The sequence below is a fragment of the Lissotriton vulgaris genome, chromosome 5 (assembly GCF_964263255.1).
Source record: "Lissotriton vulgaris chromosome 5, aLisVul1.2, whole genome shotgun sequence".
NCBI classification, from domain to species: domain Eukaryota; kingdom Metazoa; phylum Chordata; class Amphibia; order Caudata; family Salamandridae; genus Lissotriton; species Lissotriton vulgaris.
Genome location: NC_141693.1, coordinates 1837320782 through 1837340834, shown reverse-complemented (window position 1 = coordinate 1837340834; position 20053 = coordinate 1837320782). Strand labels below are relative to the sequence as shown.

The following is a 20053-nucleotide window of genomic DNA, read 5'->3' as shown; positions in this document are numbered from 1 at the left end:
CAGCTTACTTTTATCTTTCAATATCAATCACTTAATGAATGTATACAAACAAAATCTACTACTTAAGAGTAGTACGGAAAAATCATTTTAATCAACACAATTTATACAAAAACAATGTTTTTCTGTAGAGAACTTATGTCCCTGAATGAAAGCCCCACACCAATATCTTGGGTATAATCAACAAGTTCAGTCCATCAAACATTAAAAATAGATTCCCTGCTGCGCACCACCAGTGGCGAGGAAGAAACCAATTAAGTGTTCAATTCCTCCTTTCAGGACCAACAACATGGGCAATTAAAAGGTTTTGGTGCATCTCAGGTGATGCATGTTCCACCTTCATCAGGACCAATGGTTAATTAAATGGGGAGAGAGTCATCCTGAATCTTACAAAATAGCATGATGGGGTCCATCAATAAATAGTGTATTTTCTTCAATGAGACTGTGTCATGGATGCAAAGACACACAAGGATCACAAGCTTCCACCTCGTCATAAAATATTTGGAATGTGTAAGGTTCAAAAGTCAGTATCAATTAAAATGTTTTAAAAACTGAGGAAGACTGCTACAGAAAAAAACTCAATTGCTGTGACTATACTTGAACAAATCAATCTAATTTGGTAATCCAATGTAGGATGTCAAAAAGATACCATTACATGCTATATGGTCCAAAATTGATGGGAGGACTGAAAAGCTCAATAACTAGGACTCACAGTAAAAAAGAAGGTTACATGATGCCTCATAGCAGAAGGAGCTAAAGTCTTACCTAAAAGCACTGCCTCTCCATACGAACAAAAAAAGGGCAGGTGGGAAGAACGGACAGGGATCAGCTGCCAGTGAGTACTGAGTAGTCCTTACTGCCAAAGGCAGTGCAGATGGGCAGTGGAAGAATAAGCTTGTATTGATCGCTGTCTGCATGATACCTTACCGTTACTTCACAGGCATTACATTGGGAGTCATTACATTGCAGGAGTTAAATTGGGATTCTTTAGATCATAGGTACTTTTTCACTCTTTTACTTCACAGGTTTTTACTTACCTTTAAGTGTGGGTGTGTTTCTTATTCACTTATATATACAAATATTGTTAAAGTTCTCTTGTGTTTATTTGTAATGGTATATTAAAGTTCATGAAAATTAAATGATTAGTAAGATAAGAATTGGAATACAAAATATGATTAAATAGATTTGCATTTATAAATATTAAATACATATTTTTACATATAATTTAATATACGGTATGTTTTTAGATATATACGTTTTTCTAGGGGTTGGGAGTTTTTTTTAGGATTCAGAGATGGGTAGTGTATTGGGGTGGTAAGGAATTTTCAGGGTTTAATGATGGGTAGTGTCTAGGGGTAATAAGTAGTTTTTAGGGTTCAGGGTTGGGTAGTGTATAAGTGTAGTAAAGAGTTTTTTTGGGTTGAGCGATTGGAGTAGTGATAGTATGATGTCTTTAGTATTCAGGAATAGTAAGGTGGTTTTAAAGTTCAGGGATGGGTAGGCTGTAGGGGTATGAATAAGTATTTCAGTTTCAGAGATGGGTACTCTGTAGCGTCAGTAACTGATTTTTAGAGTTCAGGGAGGGGTAATATAATATTAATTATTGTAATGTTTTTAAAATAGATTAAATAACAATTAAAATCAATTAAATATAAAGTAATTTAAATTACCTTTTAGGGAGTTTTACAAAACAGTTTATTTTTTATTTTTATTTCACTTTAAATCTTTAATACCTAAATAAATATATTAGTATATAGATACATTTTTAGTATTAAACATATATGGATATATAAATTCTTTGGATTTTTGCCCCTTAATAACTTTGCAAATTTTTTGACGAATCTCCGGAAACCTTTATTTATTTATTTATGCAATTTTTAAAGCGCTGCAATTACCCATGGGTGTCTCGGCGCAATGAGCTAGGACTAGTGCCAGTATTTTAGAGATCTAGTGCAGTATTTTTATGTTTGCTGTTGCTGATTAAGTCATTGAGAAAACAACCATGTCTTTAGTTGCTTTCTAAAGATGATCAATGTAGGACTAGATTTTATATTAAGAGGAAGGGAGTTCCATAGCTTTGCAGCTGCAATGATAAAGCGTCTGTCTCCCCAGTTAACTTTCCTTGTTCTGGGATTTGAATCAGGGGAGCAGTGTTAGAACGTAGCGTTCTGGGGGCTGGTAGAGGCTTGAAGGAGTTTCTGAGAAATTTGGGTCCTATGTTGTTTACTGCCTTATACACAATGCATAAGGACTTAAACTTAGTACGACTCCTAACCGGAAGCCAGTGCAGTTGAGCCAGGTGATTGGAAACAGAGGTAAATTTTGGAATGCCCAGTAGAACTCTAGCTGAGGCGTTTTGAATCATTTGAAGTTTGGAGATAACCTTCTCTTGCGCATTGAGGAAAAGGGCATTGCAATAGTCAGTGCGAGAAAACACCAATGTTGAAATTAGGGTTTTGCCTGTAGTGGTGGGAAGATATGGCAGAAGTTTCTTAATTTTTCGCAAGATGAAGACCTATTACACCCTGTACTTTGGCAGAGGATGGAAAGTTTCACTTAATTATGTGAAGGGGGTGCAGAGTAAAAAGGGGAGTCCCAAAGCAGATTTGGACCCCAATGCTTTTACATAGACTTTTTCTATTGGACGTAGTGCTAAAACGGTCTGTTGAATTTCAATGAAAATTCCAGGAAGGTACAGTATAATATGTAAATTATCTATTTTCACATGGCAACTAAATTTGTGGTTGTTAAGTTATAAGGCAAAACAACTTAGTGATATCTGTTGTCGCTGTAGTACCGCATTACTAATAGCGATGACAAGTTATTAGGTGACTAGCTGATGACTGCCTTTACAAAAGCTAAAGGCAGCCATCTTATTTTTAGGTGCTGTTTGGCTGTGTTCTGCGGTGCGCATTTAGATCTAGGTAAGTATTAGGTTTGTTATTTGTCCCCTACTAATTACCACTTTAATAAAGTGGTAATAGGTGGCGCAAAATATTTATATGTTTCTATATTTGTTTTATTTTTAAATGTACGGAATACCATGTACTGCCTGGGGTGTATCGAGGTCCCAGAAATAAATTGCAAATAAATAAATGTGTTAAATTACATTTAAATATACTACAGCTTTCAAATATAGTGTACTAAAGTGTATTTTCTAGTTTTAACATATTTAAATATGCACAAAAATATCTATAGAGTAGCACTGTAATACATAAAATTGATAGATCTTCTTACAAAAAATGTGCAGTTATCCCTATACTGCTATAAAATGTTATAGTAAATGATAAATAAATCTGTTTATCTAATACTACTTAATAAAGTGGTAAAAGGTAGTGAACAATAAAAAACCTAATACTTACCTATTTCTAAGACCCTAACCCAGAATGCAGTAAAACTGTCATAAAAACTACATGGTGGCCTTTTACCTTTGGTAAACACAGCTATTAGCCAATCACATACTGTTTTCTCATCCATATGTACAGTGTTATACCTATAACTAAGTTTTTAAAAACAGGTAACTTTTCCCCTACTTCCACTATTCACACATAATACTAAAACTTACCATTTACAATTTATACGTTCACTCTACCTTTTTCAATAACATACTCCACTCTACCACACTGCATTCTACACCACTCTGCTGTACACTTCTCTACGCCACTACGCCACTCCACTATGCGATTTCACTCTACGCCACTCAGCTCTACACCACTCCACTTTATGCTCCCTTCTACTAAACGCCCTTCCACTCTACACCCCTCCAATCTATGCCACTCCACTGTATTCCATCGTACGGCACTCCACTATATGCCACTCCACGCTACGGCAATCCAATTTACGTCACTTCACTCAGTGCCACGCCACTGTATGCCACTCCACTCTACGCCACTCCACACCACTGTATACTGTGCTATTCTACTGTATGCCACTCCTTTCTATCACACTCAGGTGCATGCCACTTCACTGTAAGCCCCTCCAATGTATGCTACTCCACTGTACGCTTTTCCACTGAACACAGCTCCACTCTACGACACTGTAGTCAATGCTATTCTACTCTATGCAATTTTACTGTGCGCATTTCAGTGAACGCCACTGCACCCTATGCTATTCCACTGTATGTCTCTGCACGATAAGGCACTCCACGATAATCCAGTGTATGCTGTTATACTGAACAACACTACACACCACTCCACTCTACGTCACTACACTCTACGCTATTATAGTCGTTTCTATTCTGCTGTACAACACTGCACTCAATGACTCTCTATGCTAATTCACTATTTGACAATCCACTCTACGTCACTAGGTTTTATTCCACTAAACTCAACGTTATTCCACTCTACACCAATTGTGTGTACAGTAATCCACTATATGCCACTCCACTCCACGCCTCTCTGCCCCACTACACTCTACACTATTCCACATAACACCACTCCACTATATCACATTTCACTCTACTCTACTCCTTTCTACTCCACTTTACAACACAATACAGTACAACAGTACACTTTACGACTCTCTCCTTCACTCTACAGTATCACACTCCATTTAATGAGACTCTTCTCGACGACAGTCAATTGCACAATTTGAAATACATTTATATTAAAAATAAACCATCTAAATCCAATGAAAAAAACAAAGGCTAAGGAGGAGTTATAGTTAGAAAAACTTTTGTTTCTTCTTTCTATACAAACCCAATTTAAATTCTAAAGTTATTGATATAACTTACATTTATAATTTACCCACCACCTCCATATTACCAAACGTTACGCACATCTGTACACAGTCTGGTCACTTCACTCACCACACTACTTTAACTAGAATTCGCTACTGTCCTGTGCACTGTGTTTTCACAGAGCAGGTCATTTCAGATGTCATAAAAGTTATTATGAATGCTATGATTTCACATGGTATAAGTAATGTATATGCAAGGGTATAACTAGTGCATGGGATAAGGGTGAGTTATAGCTAATTCAGTTTGGCGAGTGAGGTGACCAGACTCAAGGGCGTAGCTTCAGGGGGTGTTTGGGGTATTACACCCCCCTAATACATTTATTTTCTGATAAACTGTTTGGTACAGGTGCTTTCAGTCTGGTATTGTGAAATGTCAGTTGGATTTCACCACGGATGTTTATATACACACAGACCGAAATGCACGCACTCTCTCTTCCTCTCTATTTTGAAAGTCTTGAAAATATTGGTTATTTCACAATACATTGAAATTTCTCTATTAGTACTCCTACCAATCCTCATTCCTCTCCCTTTCCAATGCCCCTTAAGCCCCTCTCATGCACCCTGCTTGTCGTATAATGTATTGAAACATTATAGTCCATCCTCATTGTCGAAATATCTGAAGCTTCCACCCCCCCAATGTTACTGACCAAGCTACACCCCTGACCAGACTGTGTACGGAGCTGCACAACTGTTAGTAAATTGAAGGTGGTTCCTAATTATATATATATATATATATATATATATATATATATATATATATATATATATATATATATATTCACATATATAAATAAAATCAAGGCCAATATTGGCCGAAATACCTCATGCTGACTGAAATTTATTAAACTTACTAAGAGCCTCAAACTGCTGGTGTCCTTGCCCGTCTCATTCTGGAGGAGCATACAGGAGTTTCTTGAGATCTAGCTAGATATATATGTGAGTGTGTGTGTATGCATATATACAATATATATGTATGTGTATGAATGTATAATTTATATATATATGTATGTGTGTATGTATGTATATATAAAGTTTCACAGGTGCCCAAAAGCGGGGTGCACTCCCTGTTCACAGACTCCAGTTTGGGGAAGATACAAATGCAGTCAGTGCCGGCAGAGCCTGACGCGTTTCAGGTTAACACCCTTCCTCATAGGCTTTTCTGCATATTGGTGAAATGCACGCAAATGACCACCAGTTTAGTAGTCCCTTATTTATTACTATTGCCACAATCAAACTCAGGTGAGTAATTTCATTGTTCAATCCACAGTAATTCATTCCACAGTGATGTATGCTGGGACTGGTGGTCCATCAAATAAATCCCCAGTGGGCTGCCTGCAATGACAATAATAAAATAAAACATAGTCACAACTGTTCTTGCATAGTTCTTCTCCGTTCAAATTTTGTGCAAGCCAGGTCCACAACACTGATAAACACACCAGCGGCGGAACCACTCCAATGTGTGGCGGTGTCTCCTCGGCTGGGTCGGCCGAAATACATAAAGTTTCACAGGTGCCCAAAAGCGGAGTGCACTCCCTGTTCACAGACTCCAGTTTGGGTAAGATACAAATGCAGTCAGCGCCAGCAGAGCCTGACGCGTTTCAGGTTAACACCCTTCCTCATAGGCTTTTCTGCATATTGGTGAAATGCACGCAAATGACCACTTGTTTAGTAGTCCCTTATTTATTACTATTGACACAATCAAACTCAGGTGAGTAATTTCATTGTTCAATCCACAATAATTCATTCCACAGTGATGTATGCTGGGACTGGTGGTCCATCAAATAAATCCCCAGTGGGCTGCCTGCAATGACAACAATAAAACATAGTCACAACTGCTCTTGCGTAGTTCTTCTCCATTCAAATTTTATGCAAGCCAGGTCCGCAACATTGATAAACACACCAGCAGCGGAACCACTCCAATGTGTGGCGGTGCTCTCCTCGGCTGGGTCGGCCTAAATACATAAAGTTTCACAGGTGCCCAAATGCGGAGTGCACTACCTGTTCACAGACTCCAGTTTGTGGAAGATACAAATGCAGTCAGCGCCAGCAGAGCCTGACGCGTTTCAGGTTAACACCCTTCCTCATAGGCTTTTCTGCATATTGGTGAAATGCACGCAAATAACCACCAGTTAAGTAGTCCCTTATTTATTACTATTGCCACAATTAAACTCAGGTGAGTAATTTCATTGTTCAAACCACAGTAATTCATTCCACAGTGATGTATGTTGGGACTGGTGGTCCATCAAATAAATCCCCAGTGGGCTGCCTGCAATGACAACAATAAAATAAAACATAGTCACAACTGCTCTTGCATAGTTCTTCTCCGTTCAAATTTTGTGCAAGCCAGGTCCGCAACACTGATAATCACACCAGCGGCGGAACCACTCCAATGTGTGGCGGTGCTCTCCTCGGCCGGGTCGGCCGAAATACATAAAGTTTAACAGGTGCCCAAAAGCGGACTGCACTCCCTGTTCACAGACTCCAGTTTGGGTAAGATACAAATGCAGTCAGCGCCAGCAGAGCCTGACGCGTTTCAGGTTAACACCCTTCCTCATAGGCTTTTCTGCATATTGGTGAAATGCACGCAAATGACCACTTGTTTAGTAGTCCCTTATTTATTACTATTGACACAATCAAACTCAGGTTAGTAATTTCATTGTTCAATCCACAATAATTCATTCCACAGTGATGTATGCTGGGACTGGTGGTCCATCAAATAAATCCCCAGTGGGCTGCCTGCAATGACAACGATAAAACATAGTCACAACTGCTCTTGCATAGTTCTTCTCCGTTCAAATTTTGTGCAAGCCAGGTCCGCAACACTGATAAACACACCAGCGGCGCAACCACTTCAATGTGTGGCGGTGCTCTCCTCGGCCGTGTCGGCCGAAATACATAAAGTTTCACAGGTGCCCAAAAGCGGACTGCACTCCCTGTTCACAGACTCCAGTTTGGGTAAGATACAAATGCAGTCAGCGCCAGCAGAGCCTGACGCGTTTCAGGTTAACACCCTTCCTCATAGGCTTTTCTGCATATTGGTGAAATGCACGCAAATGACCACTTGTTTAGTAGTCCCTTATTTATTACTATTGACACAATCAAACTCAGGTTAGTAATTTCATTGTTCAATCCACAATAATTCATTCCACAGTGATGTATGCTGGGACTGGTGGTCCATCAAATAAATCCCCAGTGGGCTGCCTGCAATGACAACGATAAAACATAGTCACAACTGCTCTTGCATAGTTCTTCTCCGTTCAAATTTTGTGCAAGCCAGGTCCGCAACACTGATAAACACACCAGCGGCGCAACCACTTCAATGTGTGGCGGTGCTCTCCTCGGCCATGTCGGCCGAAATACATAAAGTTTCACAGGTGTCCAAAAGCGGAGTGCACTCCCTGTTCACAGACTCCAGTTTGGGGAAGATACAAATGCAGTCAGTGCCAGCAGAGCTTGACGCGTTTCAGGTTAACACCCTTCCTCATAGGCTTTTCTGCATATTGGTGAAATGCACGCAAATGACCACCAGTTTAGTAGTCCCTTATTTATTACTATTGCCACAATCAAACTCAGGTGAGTAATTTCATTGTTCAATCCACAGTAATTCCTTCCACAGTGATGTATGCTGGGACTGGTGGTCCATCAAATAAATCCCAGTGGGCTGCCTGCAATGACAACAATAAAATAAAACATAGTCACAACTGCTCTTGCATAGTTCTTCTCCGTTCAAATTTTTTGCAAGCCAGGTCCGCAACACTGATAATCACACCAGCGGCGGAACCACTCCAATGTGTGGCGGTGCTCTCCTCGGCCGTGTCGGCCGAAATACATAAAGTTTCACAGGTGTCCAAAAGCGGAGTGCACCCCTTGTTCACTGACTCCAGTTTGGGGAAGATACAAATGCAGTCAGCGCCAGCAGAGCCTGACGCGTTTCAGGTTAACACCCTTTCTCATAGGCTTTTCTGCATATTGGTGAAATGCACACAAATGACCATCAGTTTAGCAGTCCATTACTTATTACTATTGCCACAATCAAACTCAGGTGAGTAATTTCATTGTTCAATCCACAGTAATTCATTCCACAGTGATGTATGTTGGGACTGGTGGTCCATCAAATAAATCCCCAGTGGGCTGCCTGCAATGACAACAATAAATCATAGTCACAACTGCTCTTGCATAGTTCTTCTCCATTCAAATTTTATGCAAGCCAGGTCCGCAACATTGATAATCACACCAGCGGCGGAACCACTCCAATGTGTGGCGGTGCTCTCCTCGGCCAGGTCGGTCGAAATACATAAAGTTTAACAGGTGCCCAAAAGCGGACTGCACTCCCTGTTCACAAACTCCAGTTTGGGGAAGATACAAATGCAGTCAGCGCCAGCAGAGCCTGACGTGTTTCAGGTTAACACCCTTCCTCATAGGCTTTTCTGCATATTGGTGAAATGCACGCAAATGACCACCAGTTTAGTAGTCCCTTATTTATTACGATTGCCACAATCAAACTCAGGTGAGTAATTTCATTGTTCAATCCACAATAATTCATTCCACAGTGATGTATGCTGGGACTGGTGGTCCATCAAATAAATCCCCAGTGGAATGCCTGCAATGACAACAATAAAAGAAAACATAGTCACAACTGCTCTTGCATAGTTCTTCTCCGTTCAAATTTTGTGCAAGTCAGGTCCGCAACACTGATAAACACACCAGCGGCGGAACCACTCCAATGTGTGGCGGTGCTCTCCTCGGCCGGGTCGGCGGAAATACATAAAGTTTCACAGGAGCCCAAAAGCGAAGTGCACTCCTTGTTCACAGACTCCAGTTTGGGGAAGATACAAATGCAGTCAGCGCCAGCAGAGCTTGACGCGTTTCAGGTTAACACCCTTCCTCATAGGCTTTTCTGCATATTGGTGAAATGCACGCAAATGCCCAATTTCAGTTATTGGCGATGTGAGGAGTTTAAATACATTCTATATGGGATCTCATTATCTCACGATTTGTATTGTTGTATCCCCTTAGCTGTGACAACAACCCCTTAGTTGCGACTTTCAGATAAAGTGTTTGTAAACACTGTATCTGAAAGAGACACGTTAGTGATAGATTCCTTACCTTAGAATATCCCCAGGCGTCAGACTGGATCCGGATAGTATTTTCGTCAGCAGTACCCCTGCGCGTCGGTGGGAGTCGTGGTACGTGTCCACGTACGTCTCTGGCGTCGTAATCGCCGAGATGACGTCGCTGGAGCTACTTGGACGCGGCCACGCGCGTCAATGTCAGTTCTTTCTTGTTCAGCGCCAGTAAGCGCAGATCCAGAGAGAGCGGGCCCCCCAGTAATTTTTTTTACTGAGTTTTTTGAGACTTTTGTCTCTGTTTTCAAGTAATATATCAATCTACAGGTGCATAGGAATGCCCGGTTTTAAGTCTCGCGCAGCCTGTTCCCGCATGTTGTGAGTGACGCACCCGCACCGTGAGTGTTTAACTGCCTGGGGCGCGATCATGACTCCGAATCTTGCCCCCACTGCCGGCCCATGGCTCTTAAAAAACTTTAAGGGAGCAGTCCCGAAAGTGGCTGGAGGCTCGGGAGTCGGTTCCGTGCCGTTCACAGTCCCAGTCCAGAGGGAGGTCGAGGGACCGGGCGCGGAGTCATCACCATCACTCGAAGTCTTCGCATTCGGAGTCAGGTAAGGCAAAGCATAAAAAGTCGAAGAAGTATCGTCGCTCCATGCCTTCCCCTAGCCAGTCTCGCAATGCGGCTAAGGAGGCAGGTGGCGCCCCGCTGCGTCTCTGGCAGAGGCTACACAGTTGCTGATGGCTAACCGCCCTTTCCGGGTCCATCGGCGACTCCAGCCCAGCTGCAGGAGTTCCTGTCAGCTATGGCACGTGTCTTTGGACCGTCTTGCCCGCCGGTGCGCTTTTGGGCCCCGCAGGCCTGGCTCGGGGTCCCCGTTCTTTGCCGGCTCCGGCCCCGACGTCATCGATGACTCAGGCGTCGACCCTGAGGGACCCCGTAGATCCAGGCCTGGATCCCCGTCCATGACGGTTGGCCCTGTGCGACCTCCACCAGCGTCAGCGTCACCGACACGGGCCATGAGCCCGGCTGAAGCCGTCCCTGGCTCCCTCCATTGCGTGGGACAGGTGCTGGAAGGGTGTGGATCGACACCGATTCCGACGCTGTTTGGGAATTTGTTTCCCTTTGTCCATCCTTCTCCGTATGTTCCACCTGTTCCACAGGCTATGGAGGCAGGGGAGGACTGGTAGGGGTCTGAGGATCCTCTCGCAGCCCAATGCGAGTTAGACAAGGACTCGAATGAGGATCCGGAGGATGCAGGTGACCAGGATTATGCTTCTGAACCTGCCGCACTATCTCCTTCTACTGTGGCTATGGAGGAAGGTGGATCATATTCTAGGGCAGCCGAGGCTCTCCACATCGAAGTCCGTACTGTGGCCTCAGGACAAATCTCCTGACAGAGGTGCTTCGGCCTGCTTCTGCTACTACAGAGCCGCTGCTGCCCTTTAATGACAAACTCTCAGACGTTCTTTTGGGCACCTGGTCCAGGCCCAACACAGGGGCTCCTGTGGACAAGAACGTGGCCCGACACTATCGCACAGCCCAGGGCGACTCCGTTTTTCTCACCCAACACGACACCCTGAGAGCTTGGTTGTCCAAGCCTCTGCGTCCCCAAGCGCATTCCCTTGTGCACCTCTGGACAGGGAATCCAAGAAACTGGAGCAGTTTGGGAAGAAGATTTTCACTTCCGCCAGTTCAGGCCTGCGGTCTGTGAACACCGCATGTCTCTTAGGCCGTTACTCCCATTTTGTGTGGGATACGGTTGCACAAGCGCTGCCTCAGTGTCCGGTGGAGGCTCCGATAAATTTTTCCCAAGCTATTGCTGAGGGGAGAGACGCAGCCAAGTTCACCATCTTTTGTGGTCTTGACACTGCTGACTCGCTGAGCAGGGTGATTTCCAAGACAGTGGCGCTGCGCCGTCACACCTGGCTGAGGAGGACCGGCTTTTCTGGGGATGTCCAGAACACGTTGATGGACATGCCCTTTGATGACACTTGCCTGTTCGGCGATAAAGCAGTTTGCGTGTTGGAACGTTTTGAGGACTCGCAGGCCACGGCCAAGTTCTTGGGCCTTTCAGTCACACGCACTCCTTCCGCTTCTGCTTTTTGCTCCTTTCGTGGCCAAGGAATTGGCGCCCAAGCACGTTAGTTTCAAAGCAACAGTCTGAGCACAGCTGCAGACAGGGGTCCTGCAGAGGCGGGTCATGGGGCCAGCGTGCGGGTCAGTCCACTATCCCCCCCGCTGCCGATGCCTCCAAACCTTCCTAGTCCAGTGTTTCAGGTTCACCAGTGTTTCAGGCCCACCAGACGCCAGTAGGTGGCATGATTTGCCATCACCTCCACCACTGGTGTACCATCACATCGGACAGGTGGGTTCTACAACTGGACCAAAGGGGCTACTCGCTCCCCTTCGAGTCTACCCCTCCAGCCATGCCACCACAGTACCACCGCATGTCAGGGGATCGCTTGACACTTCTCCGGCAGAAAGTTACGGCCCTCTTGGCCAAGGGGGCCATCAAGCGCGTTCCGACGCCAGAAGTAGGCTGTGGTTGTTTCTCTCACTACTTTTTGGTTCCAAAGAAGGACAAAGGCCTGCGTCCTATCTTGGACCTTTGGAATATCAATGGCTTCCTCCGGAAGCAGAAGTTCAAGATGCTCACACTTGCTCAGGTCTTGTCTGCCCTCTACCCTTAAGACCGGTTGGTAGCGTTGGACCTGCAGGACGCCTATTTTCATATCCCCGTCCTGCCGGCCCACCGGCGTTACCTGCGATTCATGGTAGGGCAGGAGCATTTTCAGTTCACCCTGTCCCCTTTGGCCTTATAAGAGCCACCTGGGTGTTCACGAAGGTGATGGCGGTAGTCGCAGCTCATCTGCGCAGATCAGGGGTTTCAGTCTTCCCCTATCTCGACGACTGGTTGTTGAAGGCGACCTCACCCCAAACAGTCGTCTCCCACCTCCTGACTACGGCCGACCTCTTGCATTTAATGAGGTTCTCCATCAACGTACCGAAGTCGCACCTGATTCCCTCTCAGAAGCTACTCTTCATCAGAGCGGTTCTGGACACGGCGCAGTTTCGGGTCAATCCTCCCGAACAGTGAGTCCGGGACGTTCGGGCTAGGATTACGATCTTGTCCCCAGGTTTCGGTCAGGTCCTTGAGGCTGCTGGACCTCATGGCCTCCTGCATCCTGCTCACCAACCATGCCAGATGGCATATGCAGGCTCGGCAGTGGGACCTGAAGTTCCAGTGGGCGCAGCATTAGGGGAACCTATCAGACTACGTCCAGATCTCGGAGGGTACTGCACAACAATTGCAGTGGTAGCTCACAAATCATCATTGGGTCAGCGGCAGATCACTCTCCCTTGCCCAACCGGAGTACACAGTGGTGACAAATGCGTCCTTCCTGGGATGGGGCGGCCACATGGGAGAGGCAGAGATTAGAGGCCTCTGGTCTCCGGCGGAATCCCGGCTCCATATCAACCTTCTGGAGCTTTGGGCGATGCTTCTTGCATTGAAGGCATTCCTTCCCTCTGTCAAGGGGAAGGTGGTGCAGGTGTTCACAGACAACACCACCGCCATGTGGTATTGCAACAAACAGGATAGGGTGGGGTCGAGGACCCTATGTCAGGTGTCTCTGCGCCTCTGGACATGGCTGGAACGTCGAGGCATTTCTTTGACGATTCAACACCTAGCAGGTTCTTTGAACGCCAGGGCGAACGAGCACAGCCGCCGGTGCATGATGGATCACGAGTGGCATCTTCACTCAGAGGTGATGCAAGGTCTCTTTCGACAGTGGGTAGAGCCTTGGTCACATCTATTCGCCACCGAAGAAAATGCGCAATGTCAGCTGTTCTGCGTGTTGGAATTTCCAACGCGGCACTCGCTCTGTGTCGCTTTTCGTTGCGAGTGGAGCTGCGGTCTATTGTACGCCTTTCCGCCTATCCCACCTCTACCCAGAGTGCTGAAGAAGATCAGGTGCGACCGGGCCCAAGTCATTCCTGTGGCACCGCACTGGGCTCGAAGAGTTTGGTATCCTGAGCTACTCCGTATGAGCGTGGATCCCCCGATCCGACTGCCTCTTCAGGAGGATCTTCTGTCACAGCAGCAGGGGACAGTCCTCTACCCGAACCTGTCTAGCCTCCACCTACATGCGTGGAGATTGAGCGGCAACAGTTGATTCCGTTTGACTTACCTCTTGAAGTCTGTAATGTCATTCTGGCAGTCCCGCCACTAAATTGGTATACGACTGCAGGTGGAACAAATTTGTGGCTTGGTGCACAGCATAGGCTGTGGATCCCCTTTCTGTCCCTCTTTCAGAGGACCTTTTGTTCCTTCTTTCTTTGGCCCGGCAGGGCTCTGCTCTGGACACTAACAAGGGCTACCTTTCTGAAATCTCGGCCTTTCTCAGGCTCCCTGATCAGCCCTCTCTTTTTAAGTCCCCTGTTGTTAATAGATTTCTCAAAGGCATTACTCACCTTTTCCCTACTATTCTATTTGTGATGCCACAGTGGGACATGAATCTAGTCCTTACTTTTTTTAATGTGAGCTCCCTTTGAGCCACTCCACAACTGTCCTCTTCGTTTGTTGACTTTGAAGACTGCTTTCCTGGTTGCTATCACCTCCGCTAGGCGTGTTAGTGAGCTCCAGGCTCTTTCTTGTAAGCCTCCTTTTCTGTCAGTCTATCCGGACATGGTTGTGCTTCACACTCATCCTTCCTTCTTGCCAAAAGTGGTCACTGCTTTTCACATTGGGCAGACTATCACCTTGCCCACTTTCTTTCCGCCTCCGCACCCTTCCAGTGAGGAAGAGAGGCTGCACCGTCTGGACCCAAAACGTGCGCTTTCTTTCTATCTGAACCGCACGCAACAGTTCCGGATGGATGACCAGCTCTTTGTTGGCTACGTGGGCGCCAGGAAAGGCCGGGCTGTACACAAGAGGACGATCTCCCGCTGGGTCGTCTCGTGTATCAAGGCCTGTTATTCTCTGGCTAAAAAGGAACCTCCAGTGGGGTTGCGCGCCCATTCTACCAGGGCTACAGCAGCTACTACTGCAGTGTGACGTGGTGTCCCCCTGCAAGACATCTGTCAGACAGCTACGTGGGCCTCGCACACTTTTACCAAGCATTATTGCCTTGAGAGTCAAGTCAGGAGAGACGGCTTCTTTGGCCGTTCTGTTTTCCATGACTTTTTGGTGTGATCTTTGTTCGCAGACCGACCACCGGGGTTCGTATAGCTGGGGTATCTATTCTAAGGTAAGGAATCTATCCCTAACTTGTCTCTTTCAGATGCACAAGTTACTTACTTGTGTATGAGACATTAATTAGTGATAGATTCCTTCCCGCCTCACCCATCCTCCGTGCTCTGCGAACTGATTTCTAGGGTTAACGTCATCTCTTTCAGGGCCCTAATTTCAATGTACCGTGGCGCGCCGATGTAGAGGACTGAGGAACATTGCGATACATCGTGGCACATAAAGGAATAGTGGTTCCGGATTAGGAAAACGAGAGACCTTCTTAAGCAGTCCTAACTAGTGAGATGAGGCATCTTGGGTAAGGTATAACAGGATAGTGAAATCTTAGTTCCATTGCCCTTGCCCTGAGGAGGCCAAGAGGAATTTAAAGGCTGAAACTCGTCCGTGTAGACAATTGTTGAGTAATCCTTATAAAATCAAAAAAGTATGATTAAAACTGTTGTATGGCACAATAGAGCGAAGGGAAAAGAGGCTTCTTCCCCTATGTGCTCAAAAGACTACCTCTAAGTGTATCACTCAGAATCAATGAGTGAGCACTAGTTACATAAATATTAGTTGGGTTTTACTAACGTAAAGTTGAGTCCACATTTGTTGTTGTGTTGTGTGCTATGCAATAATTTGAATACTATTTTTGTATAGGATAAAAAACTGATGATAGGGTAATTAATGTTCCCTATGATAAAATAAAAACGAGATATTAATTCCTCCGTACATATCTTTGTTTGCATGTGATAGCAAGAAGGGAGATAGGCCCTCAATAGCATCAATAATTAAAAAACACAACACACTCAAACTTCCAGCAGAACTTGTTAGACATAATACATTCAAAACAGCAAATATGGTCATTGGTATGCGCATAATTTCTCTCTCTCAAACATACACACTCTTGCATGTGCATACATACTTTAAGTGTGATTCATAAAGGTATACTTACACTTTCGGATGGAGAACTACATATATAAAAAGATAGGGCAAAACTAAAAAGATTGGGCAAAACTAATTATTTTATGTACAGAGTCTCCACCATGTTTGCGGAGTCTCCTCAGTTGTAAAATGACTATTAGTAAAATTAAACTTGTTGTTTGTGAATACCAAACAATAGTAAACTTACACAAAAATGTAACTTACCTTTGTGAATCAGTCTTAAAATGTCTGTCTAAAATCTGGATTTGTGATAAGCTGGCAAAGCTCTTCGGTCCTAACCTTTAAACAAGCATTTACAATGCAACGGTCTCGCCTTTGCAAAAGTTAGAGCTATTGGCATTGTAGATGACAATGTTTTTATTTATGTGTTGGTTTTGAAAAAAAGATAAATAAATGGCATTGTCATTTAAAATGCCAATAGCTTAATCTCTCGCAAATGCCACACACAGACCCACACAGAGCTCTACCCACAGAGCCACACAGAGCGCCACACACACACAGCGCCTCACACACACACAGCGCCCCACACACAGAGCCCCCCACACACAAAGAGCCCCACACACACACAGAGCCCCACACGCACACAGAGCCCCACACACACACAGACATCCACACAGCGTCCAACACACACACACAGCCACACAGAGCCCAACGCACCCACATAGAGCCCAACACACACACAGAGCCCAACACACACACAGAGCCCAACACACACACAGAGCCCAACACACAGAGCCCAACACACAGAGCCCAGACAGAGATCTTTGTGCGCACAGCAAGTCACTGGACTGCATAGTCATATGCAAAAAAACATAATTACCTCAAAGATGCAAGTTCTCAAAAGTGCAGGCAGTATTTACATATATATGGCCACACCAGGTGTGAGAATCACAAGGCCAAGAGAGTAACCCTTGGGCTTAACCAAAAATTTTATGGAAAACACGAAGTGCATCTAAAGTGCAAGTCACGATGAAGTTATAAATAGAAAATATTTCTTTCTAGATTGCACCTTTGCCAGATCCAATAGAACTCCAGTGATTACATCTGACCTTGGCAAGCTGGTGCTATGGTTATTTTTTAAATCTTTTTTTTTTACTGCCTTGATAGTCCAGAAAAATAAAAAGATGAAAAAAAAGAAAATATACCACAAGCTAAACAGGTGACCGTACAATTGCAACAACAAAATTATATTAAACCAATGTACCCTTGCATATAATTCTGATAGAACAGTGTCGTCCAAGTGCTCTCTAGCAGGCAAGGGTACTCGGAATAGGTACAGAATGTTAATTTTAGTTTTAACGCACATCACATAAAATATGATTCTTATTTGCACAAAAGAGGGCACTATCGACTTTGAATCTTTAGACAGGTTTAAACACCAAGTAGGAAATGCTGCAACTCATAGTGCCGACCTGTCCCCTAATGCTTTATGATGTAGTGCGAAGACACAAAACCTGAATGGTAGGGCTACAGCCCAATAAAAGAAGAGGGGAAACACAAGGCATATATGTATATATGTATGTATTTTTTAAGATGTTCTTTTATTACATGAGGCTTGTGTTGTGAACAATTTAAGCTGCCTCTATGCACTACCTAAAAAAGAATATCTTTGTCAGGCACACACAAAGCGGACTACAACATGCACACACAACAGACAGCAGCTGAAATAAGACACCGGGCTGAGTCCCAAAATACCCGGGGCTGCAGTATAGTGGGTATAGGAGAGAACGGGCGGGTGAATGGCACGGGGGTTCCCAATACTGGTTAAGAAGTATGATAAATAACCAGTCTGCAGTGCTAAGCAGAAGACAATGGGCCCGATTCACAGAACTAACTTAAGACAAAATCCTAAACTTACTACTTTTGGTATTGAAAGAAGTTAGGATTTTGTCTTAAGTTTGTCTTAAGACAGACTTAAGACAGACTTAGGACAAAATTCCAACTTCTGTGAATACCAAAAGTAGTAAGTTTAGGATTTTGTCTTAAGTTAGTTCTGTGAATTGGGCCCAGTGTCAACTAAGCACTGTTGCAGCCTGCTTGTTTTCAAATATATATACGGATTTTATTTTTTTACAATTATCTGAGCACTCTCATTGGTCACCCAAGCTGAAAGGCAAGTAGTTCCAAAAGAATCAAAATTCTATGTATAAGATATAGTTCCTCCTGATGGTTGCACGAACAGAGTACGCAATGGTCCATTGTTAATATTGGACAGTTCCTTTAATGATAATTCATTTATTGTAAAACTTGCTTCAGGGCTGATTTAGTGTTTGTGTACCCTCCCATCTATCCATATTTATGGGGATGATCTGATATGCTGCATTTATCGTATGTAAAAAAGAATATCCAGGAGGATCTGTTTATCATACATACAATTTTGATTCTTTTGTAGTTACCTTTCACATTGAGTGACCAATGAGAGTTGGGAGTTAATTTGTAACATTCATAGTGGGCAGCCAACACTGTGGTGTCTTGGAACAGGGGATTGTGGTGGCTGATCTCTTCTCTGGCTTGTGCACCAGTCTTCAAATACTGAGTGTTTGGACTGCTGTTGGCAATAGTGAAATGTGCAGTCATTTGTGCCTCTGATATTACAGTATCCTGCTATCGCCATGGGCAGAGGGCAACGGGGTCAGTGACACCGTGTTTCCCTGAGCAGAAGAACGCTCTTATCTCACCACTTATGTGAGTCACCTCTCGCTGCCCTGAGGCTGGCTGGCTAGACGCCGGCATCCTGGAGGAAGCGGCGGCGACGGCTGCTACTCGGGACTGTTTTGTCTGCACCTGGAGGGAGGCGCACTCATGTATACTTGTAGGAGGAGGCGATGCACTACATAGCTTCTTAGCGCTCAAAGCTGCACACAATGAATGCGATGCTAGCGTTTTCTTCCCGTGGGGCACGGGGGGTGTTGCACAATCCCAGTGAGGTTGCGGGTGGCACGGGTGTTGCTGGAGTGGGGCACAGAGCAGCCGCACCATGTACAATTCCTTTTAGATGGACAGCCTTAATTCAGAACCTAGCTGGGGGGAGGAGGGACTAACACCGGGTGAAGTAAGGAGGGCACGCTGATCCGGGACAGAGACTGACTTCTGAAGGGCATCGGCTAAAGGGACTGCTGAACAGGAGTGAGAATCGCCGATCGCCCATGATAGAACCAAGAGTTATTAATAACTCGGGGTAAAACCAAGGAAGACAAGGGAACCTGGCAGGGCTAAAAAAGACAGCTAAACTGGTATAGGAATACCGAGGACTGCTAACTCGGGACAGGAATACGGGGGCGGGCGGTGGGATAGGACAAGCAGAACTGCTAACCCAGGATATGAAAGAAGGAGACTGGTAAACGGGTTAGGTTTAAAAGGAGAAGCTAACCCGAGAAAAGGAAAAGGGGTCTTTTATTACTCTGCATGGATAGAATTTAGAGAGGCAGCATGTTAATCCAAGATAAAACCTATGGCGCAGCTGTTAGCCGGGATAACACCATGAGGGTATATGTAACACGGAATAGAATGGAGTGTGAAGCCCCCCCATCTATGAACCAAAGCCGCACATTGGACACGGAAGACGCTGATGGGACTAAAATACACTCTATGCTGTGACAGGTTAGGAGGAACTGCTAACTCGAGACACGACCGGTCGCTGATAGTCCGGGCTATATACATAAAAGCGTGGACTGATCCGTGATAGGACTGTAGAGGGCTGATAAATCGAGACCGGACTCACTCCCGATGTCTGCACCAGTCTCCAGACCCAGGGGAGAAGCCCCCCCTTTCCCACGGGCGCCCCTGTCCTCCCTCCTGAGCTGCCCCCTCCGCACCCACCATCTGCGTGGGGATGGCGCTCAGCAGGCCCCTCATGGTCGCGTCTCCTCCGCACTCTCCTCGCTGCTTTACTCGCGGCTGCTCTAGAGCTAATTACACCCAGCACAGCCGGAAGTGAGGCCCGGAAATGAACCACAAGACCAGCGTCCACTTCAGGCCGGCTCGGGTGCCACCTTGCAATGGGACTGCTTCCTGCAAGGGTCAAGCGTGGCCAAACCTACCTCTTGAACCCGCTGTCTCGGGGTAACAAGAAAAAAACA

The 20053-nt window shown here is 45.1% G+C and overlaps 1 protein-coding gene across 3 annotated transcripts in view; it reads left to right on the top strand.

Moving 5' to 3' along the window:
- Nucleotides 1-20053, top strand: part of TBKBP1 (TBK1 binding protein 1) — a 368191-nt gene that overhangs the window by 329312 nt on the left and 18826 nt on the right. The window lies entirely within an intron of this gene.